The sequence below is a fragment of the Oncorhynchus mykiss genome, chromosome 12, assembly GCF_013265735.2.
Source record: "Oncorhynchus mykiss isolate Arlee chromosome 12, USDA_OmykA_1.1, whole genome shotgun sequence".
Lineage (NCBI taxonomy): Eukaryota > Metazoa > Chordata > Actinopteri > Salmoniformes > Salmonidae > Oncorhynchus > Oncorhynchus mykiss.
The window spans coordinates 88002571-88011994 of record NC_048576.1 but is presented as its reverse complement, the minus strand read 5'-3'; the positions used below and the strand labels follow the sequence as shown (position 1 = coordinate 88011994).

Here is a 9424-nt window from a genome sequence, read left to right as displayed (position 1 = left end):
TGGAAGTTTTGGGGATATTGGTTTCTCAATGGGTCAGTGTAGTTTCACATTTCAATCTGCTCTCTCCACAAAGGTTACATGCAAACATATTCAGAAAATGACATTATCTAAATTTGCATTTACTTACTTTGCATTTAGAGAGAGCCTATTCTGGCTCTAACCAGAATAGGTATCATCATACAGGCAGAAAAACTTGTTCAGGTGTGTTGGACCGGAAAGTTAGTGAATTCTTAAACTGTCTATGGTCGATTGACGCACCGGTGCGTAAACCTAATGAACATTTTTTAAATCCCATCAAAATCCATCAGTTTAAGCTGGAGATATGTCTCAATCCACCACTTCCACATCTGCGGTGAAAGGTGTCAGAGCTAGAGAGATGTTTGTCAGACCATGAGACATCCCATCTGCGGTGAAAGGTGTCAGAGCTAGAGAGATGTTTGTCAGACCATGAGACATCCCAAAAATCTGTTTTCCTGAAAACTTCTGTAGTGTCAGAACATTTTAGCCTACAGAGTATTATGACAACTCTATGGAAAGGGGAGACTCTCACAATACGTTTTGCTCCATGACCCTCACAAGTGTCACAGGACTCATCTATAGGTAACCGGTACCGGGTTAAAATCATGAATGGAAGAATGAAGGTACTGTTGTGCCCAGAAAAGGGGCAAATTATGTGTAAAATAAATATATATATATATATATATGTATATATATATATACAGTGCCTTGCGAAAGTATTCGGCCCCCTTGAACTTTGCGACCTTTTGCCACATTTCAGGCTTCAAAACATAAAGATATAAAACTGTATTTTTTTGTGAGGAATCAACAACAAGTGGGACACAATCATGAAGTGGAACGACATTTATTGGATATTTCAAACTTTTTTAACAAATCAAAAACTGAAAAATTGGGCGTGCAAAATTATTCAGCCCCCTTAAGTTAATACTTTGTAGCGCCACCTTTTGCTGCGATTACAGCTGTAAGTCGCTTGGGGTATGTCTCTATCAGTTTTGCACATCGAGAGACTGACATTTTTTCCCATTCCTCCTTGCAAAACAGCTCGAGCTCAGTGAGGTTGGATGGAGAGCATTTGTGAACAGCAGTTTTCAGTTCTTTCAACAGATTCTCGATTGGATTCAGGTCTGGACTTTGACTTGGCCATTCTAACACCTGGATATGTTTATTTTTGAACCATTCCATTGTAGATTTTGCTTTATGTTTTGGATCATTGTCTTGTTGGAAGACAAATCTCCGTCCCAGTCTCAGGTCTTTTGCAGACTCCATCAGGTTTTCTTCCAGAATGGTCCTGTATTTGGCTCCATCCATCTTCCCATCAATTTTAACCATCTTCCCTGTCCCTGCTGAAAAAAAGCAGGCCCAAACCATGATGCTGCCACCACCATGTTTGACAGTGGGGATGGTGTGTTCAGCTGTGTTGCTTTTACGCCAAACATAACGTTTTGCATTGTTGCCAAAAAGTTCAATTTTGGTTTCATCTGACCAGAGCACCTTTTTCCACATGTTTGGTGTGTCTCCCAGGTGGCTTGTGGCAAACTTTAAACAACACTTTTTATGGATATCTTTAAGAAATGGCTTTCTTCTTGCCACTCTTCCATAAAGGCCAGATTTGTGCAATATACGACTGATTGTTGTCCTATGGACAGAGTCTCCCACCTCAGCTGTAGATCTCTGCAGTTCATCCAGAGTGATCATGGGCCTCTTGGCTGCATCTCTGATCAGTCTTCTCCTTGTATAAGCTGAAAGTTTAGAGGGACGGCCAGGTCTTGGTAGATTTGCAGTGGTCTGATACTCCTTCCATTTCAATATTATCGCTTGCACAGTGCTCCTTGGGATGTTTAAAGCTTGGGAAACCTTTTTGTATCGAAATCCGGGTTTAAACTTCTTCACAACAGTATCTCGGACCTGCCTGGTGTGTTCCTTGTTCTTCATGATGCTCTCTGCGCTTTTAACGGACCTCTGAGACTATCACAGTGCAGGTGCATTTATACGGAGACTTGATTACACACAGGTGGATTGTATTTATCCTCATTAGTCATTTAGGTCAACATTGGATCATTCAGAGATCCTCACTGAACTTCTGGAGAGAGTTTGCTGCACTGAAAGTAAAGGGGCTGAATAATTTTGCAAGCCCAATTTTTCAGTTTTTGATTTGTTAAAAAAGTTTGAAATATCCAATAAATGTTGTTCCACTTCATGATTGTGTCCCACTTGTTGTTGATTCTTCACAAAAAAATACAGTTTTATATCTTTATGTTTGAAGCCTGAAATGTGGCAAAAGGTCGCAAAGTACAAGGGGGCCGAATACTTTCGCAAGGCACTGTATATATATATGCACACACTACCGTTCAACAGTTTGGGGTCACTAAGAAATGTCCTTGTTTTTGTTCATTAAAATAACATCAAATTGATCAGAAATGCAGTGTAGACATTGTTAATGTTGTAAATGACCATTGTTGCTGGAAACGGCTGATTTTCTTGGAATATCTGCATAGGCGTACTGAGGCCCATTATCAGCAACCATCACTCCTGTGTTCCAATGGCACGTTGTGTTAGCTAATCCAAGTTTATCATTTTAAAATGCTAATTGATCATTAGAAAACCCTTTTGCCACAAGTACATTAGAGTGTCTAGTTTGATAAACAGACACCTCACAAGTCCTCAACTGGCAGCGTCATTAAATAGTACCCGCAAAACACCAGTCTCAACATCAACAGTGAAGAGTGTCAGAGGAAAAATGGCAAGATTATGTTATAATACTTTTATTACATCAAATGGTTGTTTTATTCAACATAACAGAGTATTTTGTTAACTATTGTGTGTGTGTTCTACTGAGGATGGGCCTCTGGGAGATAACACTGACAGGAGATTTACGATGTCTTTTGGGTGATAAAACCTAAAGAACATTCCAGAGCATGAGTTAATGTTTCTGTTCTATACCATACCAGGGAGAGATGGTTCCAGTTTGAAGTCGGAGGGCCAGATACTGGTCATTTCATAGTAAAGAAATGAACCACCACATTTGGCGACGAGGATGTGATGTGAGTCTTCACTTGGTGACCGCTCCTGACGACATAGGGAAATCGTGCACGAGGGATCCCTCAAACGTGGGATCTCAGGGAGACCACTGCATCATTGATGGTACCCAAGAGCACAGTGGCCTCCATCATTCTTCAATGGAAAAAGTTTGGAACCACCAACACGCTTTCTAGAGCTGGCCGCCCGGCCAAAATGAGCAATCGGGGGAGAAGAGCCTTGGTCAGGGAGAACCCGATGGTCACTCTATAAGAGCTCCAGAGTTAATCTGTGGAGATGGGAGAAACTCCCAGAAGGGCAACCATCTCTGCAGCACTCCACCGATCAGGCCTTTATGGTAGAGTGGCCAGACTGAAGCCACTCTTCAGTAAAAGGCACATGACAGCCAGCTTCGAGTTTGCCAAAAGGCACCTAAAGGACTCTCAGACCATAAAAAACAAGGTTCTCTGGTCTGATGAAACCAAGGTTGAACTCTTTGGTCTCAATGCCAAGCGTCACATCTGGAGGAAACCTGGCACCATCCCTACGGTGAAGCATGGTGGTGGCAGCATCATGTCTGGAGGAAACCTGGCACCATCCCTACGGTGAAACATGGTGGTGACAGCATCATGCTGGGGGGATGTTTTTCAGCAGCAGGGACTGGGAGACTAGTCAGGATCGAGGGAAAGATTAACGGAGCAAAGTACAGAGAGATCCTTGATGAAAACCTTCTCCAGTGCGCTCAGGACCTCAGACTGGGGGTGAAGGTTCACCTTCCAACAGGACAACGACACTAAGCACACAGCCAAGACAACGCAGGATTGGTTTCGGGGTAAGTAGCTGAATGTCCCTGAGTGGCCCAGCCAAAGCCCGGATTTGAACCCGATCGAACATCTCTGGGGAGACCTGAAAATAGCTGTGCAGCTACGCTCCCCATCCAACCTGACAGAGAGGATCTGCAGAGAATAATGGAAGAAACTCCTCAAATACAGGTGTGCCAAGCTTGTAGCGTCATACCCAAGAAGTCTCGAGGCTGTAATCGCTGCCAAGGTACTTCAACAAAGTACTGAGTAAAGGGTCTGAATACTTATGTAAATGTGATATTTAATTATTTAATTTATTTAAGCCTGTTTTTGCTTTGTCATTAGGGGGTATTGTGTGTAGATTGATGAGGGATCAAAAACAGTTTCATCCATTTTAGAATAAGGCTGTAACGTAACAAAATGTGGAAAAAGTCCAGGGGTACAAATACTTTACAAATGCATTGTATGTATTATATGTAGAATGTGCAGTATTAATGGCAGATGAAGTCATACAATGGTTATAGAAACAATATGATGACTGTGTTTTAGGGTCATCAGAGCATACAGGAAAAGATTCTCTGAAAAGGATGAAAAATTTGCTATATCATCACATGAAGAATAACAACATTTTCCAGAAGGCCAAGGAAGATATGCTGGGTGGTTTAATAAACCTGAAGGCTTGACACATTCAGGGTCAGATAGCATATGATAGCAAAATGTGTAGTATATCAGGAAATTTGCTTTAAAACTGCAACATTTTCTCCCAGCCTCATGGCAAAATGTGTAGAATTGCAGGAAATTTGCTTTAAAACGGCAACATTTTCTCTTAGCCTCATGACAACGTGTAAAATAGCATTATAAAACTACACATTTTTCTCTCTGCACCACGGCAAAATGTGTTAAAATGCAGTAAGTTAGCTGATACAAGCCCTGGACACATTATAAAGTATAGTTAGAATAATATGGTAAATTAAATTTATTGGACATGATTGGACATCCTCAAACTGTACACATTCATGCATGAAAAAAGCACAGTCGATTAAAGGACAATTGGTCACTGAAAAAGAAACGTAGTCGTTGGAGGATAGGGTGGCAGGCTTTGGCTCAGGCATTTACATTATTGTTACCTGAAAATGTCACAATGTATCATTGTCATCAAGACTGTTAAAATGTTAAAAGTTAACTCACAACTGCACATTGACTCCTAGAGGAAAATATGGCCTCTGCTGTGAGCTGGTGGCAAATTCAAGCATACAGCCAAAAGTAAGCATGGTCATCACATTCTACCATACATTCCTATATGCACTGAGTGTACAAAACATTAAGGACACCTGCTCTTTTCATGACATTGACTGAGCAGATGAATCTTGTTAAATCCACTTTAATCAGTATAGATGAAGGGGAGGAGACAGGTTAAAGAAGGATTTTTAAGCCTTGAGACAATTCAGATATGGATTGTGTATGTGTGCCATTCAGAGGGTGAATGGGCCATTGAATGTGCCTTTGAACAGGGTATGGTACAGTAGTTGGCTTGTGTCAAGAACTGCAACACTGCTGGGTTTTTCAAGCTCAACAGTTTACCGTGTGTATCAAGAATGATCCACCACCCAAAATACATCCAGCCATGACTACAAAACTGTGGGGAGTGGGGTTGTGACTCAAAATTAGGAAGGTGTCCTTAATGTTTTGTACACTCAGTGTAAGTATTCCTTTGTGATGTGCTACTACTGGTTTGTGGTGTTGGGTTTGATGTGTGGTTTTTATGTGCATGTACCTGACACCAGGAAGTTCCCACAGGAAAAAACGTTCTACATGCTACATGTCCAGCTACAGTAATTCTATCTCTCTGTTACTGTCTACATTTGGCTAATATTATTTTTCATCTTGTGTTTCAGAGTGGGCAGTTAGACTATGACTACAGCCCAAACTTCCACCCCACATTTCAGGTGTTTTTAGACTGCCTGTCGGGTGTAGAGAACATCAGACTGAGTCTTTTAGACAGAGGAAGAAACGACCAAAGAGTGTGGGAGTGTCTAATTCCAACAGGTTAGATCAAATGCCAGTTTGTTATGAACCTGTACACCTCTCACCACCTACCTATTTAAACTGTATACAAAACACTGTACACCCCTCACCCCCTACTTATTTAAACTGTATACAACACACTGTACACCCCTCACCCCCTACTTATTTAAACTGTATTAAACACACTGTACACCCCTCACCCCCTACTTATTTAAACTGTATTTAACACACTGTACACCCCTCACCCCCTACTTATTTAAACTGTATACAACACACTGTACACCCCTCACCCCCTACTTATTTAAACTGTATTCAACACACTGTACACCCCTCACCCCCTACTTATTTAAACTGTATACAACACACTGTACACCCCTCACCCCCTACTTATTTAAACTGTATACAACACACTGTACACCCCTCACCCCCTACTTATTTAAACTGTATACAACACACTGTACACCCCTCACCACCTACCTATTTAAACTGTATACAAAACACTGTACACCCCTCACCCCCTACTTATTTAAACTGTATACAACACACTGTACACCCCTCACCCCCTACTTATTTAAACTGTATACAACACACTGTACACCCCTCACCCCCTACGTATTTAAACTGTATACAACACACTGTACACCCCTCACCCCCTACGTATTTAAACTGTATTAAACACACTGTACACCCCTCACCCCCTACTTATTTAAACTGTATACAACACACTGTACACCCCTCACCCCCTACGTATTTAAACTGTATTAAACACACTGTACACCCCTCACCCCCTACTTATTTAAACTGTATACAACACACTGTACACCCCTCACCCCCTACGTATTTAAACTGTATTAAACACACTGTACACCCCTCACCCCCTACTTATTTAAACTGTATACAACACACTGTACACCCCTCACCCCCTACTTATTTAATCTGTATACAACACACTGTACACCCCTCACCCCCTACTTATTTAAACTGTATTAAACACACTGTACACCCCTCACCCCCTACTTATTTAAACTGTATTAAACACACTGTACACCCCTCACCCCCTACTTATTTAAACTGTATTAAACACACTGTACACCCCTCACCCCCTACTTATTTAAACTGTATTCAACACACTGTACACCCCTCACCCCCTACTTATTTAAACTGTATACAACACACTGTACACCCCTCACCCCCTTCTTATTTAAACTGTATACAACACACTGTACACCCCTCACCCCCTACTTATTTAAACTGTATACAACATACTGTACACCCCTCACCCACTACTTATTTAAACTGTATACAACACACTGTACACCCCTCACCCCCTACTTATTTAAACTGTATTCAACACATTGTACACCCCTCACCCCCTACTTATTTAAACTGTATACAGCACACTGTACACCCCTCACCCCCTACTTATTTAAACTGTATACAACACACTGTACACCCCTCACCCCCTACTTATTTTAACTGTATACAGCACACTGTACACCCCTCACCCCCTACTTATTTAAACTGTATACAACACACTGTACACCCCTCACCCCCTACTTATTTAAACTGTATACAACACACTGTACTACCCTCAACCCCTACTTATTTAAACTGTATACAGCACACTGTACACCCCTCACCCCCTACACATTTCAACTGTATTCAACACACAGGTTAAAATAAATGTGATTTGATTTTCTTCTCCACAACTTCAGATTTTGAACCACCTCAAGTCAATCCGATCAACCCTCATCCTGGTAGGGTTTTGTTTCTCATTGTCTATGGCTACATGTCTGATGTGGAATGTGTTTGAGTCTTGTCTTGCACAAAATCATGTACATCATCAAGTGATCAGTCTTGTTAAGAGAGACACATTCAGGTCATTAAATATGTTTTGTTGTATTTAGTGGCTTGTTTTGTAGAACACATTTGTTCTTATGGGTTTTAGTTAATTATGGCTCTAATAATATAACCATTTTCTGACATGAATCTCAGGTGCTGAGGCTGTACTGAAGCAGCTCTCGGGGGAAGCGTTTGTGGATAAGCATATGGCTGATCTCATTCAGAGGGTCAAGATGGTGCTGCATGTAGCAGATGACCTGCTTGTGGAGGAGATGATACCAGATTAATTTTACTCAAGACTCCTTATGGCTGGGACCAGTCAGGAACAAATGAGACTAATGTCGGATGCTTTACAAGCAGGAGGAACAAGAGTGAAATCTGCCTTCTACAAAGCTCTCCTTAACCATGAACCTCGTCTTGTCCAGGACCTGGGTAAGATCGAACTCCTCTGATCCCCTGTAGCTCAGTTGGTAGAACATGGTGCTTGCAATGCCAGGATAATGGGTTCACTTCCCATGACCACCCATATGTAAAAATCTATGCAGAAATATATATAGTCCCTTTGGATAAAAGCATCTGATGAATGTCATATCATTTATTATTATTGCTCTCCCACTATGAGTAGCTGAAACATGGAGGGACATTAGTACGGCCCCTGTAACTTGCAAAGTTTCCCAAAACAACCATCATATTTCAAATAGACGGCCCTCACTTAGGGCTTGTACAGACATGAACTATTCGTCTGTCCATCAGATATTCAACTCATTTCATTGTGTTATCGATATTGCAGCATTGTGTGCATGGCATTCCCCCCATTATTTTGTTGCATAAATAATCACTGCCCTCTTACAGACATCATACAGTATATTTAAAGATCAGTTTCCAGATAATTCCTGCTATAATATTGTAAGGTATTTTTGCAGAGTCCAGTGCAGTTTTGTGGACAGAGCGTGTATTCATATGTGTGTATTCAGTGTGTATTCTCATAGTGTGTATTCTCATAGTGTGTATTCTTATGTATTTTGATGGGAAGTATGTACATTTACAGTAACATTTCTAATCCCATTCTTCTACCAATGGCAGCAGCAGCTTCCCACTGATGAATGTGATGACCTGGGTTGGTCCTCGACCGCTGGACAAAGGGCAGCAAGTGGTCCCTCTTCCAGAGCAGGATGTCAGAATACTACAGTCACTATAATCCCAATCTGCATCGGAGTGTTGGGAGATAAGACTGACAGCAAGTCTATGATGATTTAAAGTTAAAGATGTTATGGTCTTGTGTTTGTGCTAACATTCCACTACTTGACACTTCTTGTCATGCCAAACAGTCTGGCATGACAAAATCAATCAAAATCTAATCAAAATGTATTCATCACGCGCACAGAATACACTGTGTGTAAATTAATGAGTGTGGGTGTGCGTGCGTCTGTGTGGGTGGGAATGTGTGGAGTGCTGTGTGTAGACAGCCAGTGATTGCAGGTAGACAGTCATTGATAAGCTGTTCAGCAGTTTTAATGCTTCAGAGCTCAACCCCAGTGATGAACGGTGCAGACTTCACCACCACCCAGTCTTGTGGTGGAGGGCGGTTCAGCTGCCGTACCAGGCGGTGATACAGCCAGTCAGTATGCAGCTCAATGGTACATCTGTAGAAACTGGTGGCAAGTCTTTTCAGCCACCTGAGGAAGAACAGGCACTGGCGTGCCTTCTTGATAAATGCACCA

The 9424-nt window shown here is 41.6% G+C and overlaps 1 long non-coding RNA gene across 1 annotated transcript; it reads left to right on the top strand.

Moving 5' to 3' along the window:
- The first annotated feature begins 7554 nt into the window (after positions 1–7554).
- Positions 7555–9056, top strand: LOC110486960. The gene is made up of 3 exons (XR_005035188.1): positions 7555–7618; positions 7857–8135; positions 8787–9056. It is a non-coding gene; the product is annotated as an uncharacterized LOC110486960 (long non-coding RNA).
- Positions 9057–9424: the final 368 nt, after the last annotated feature.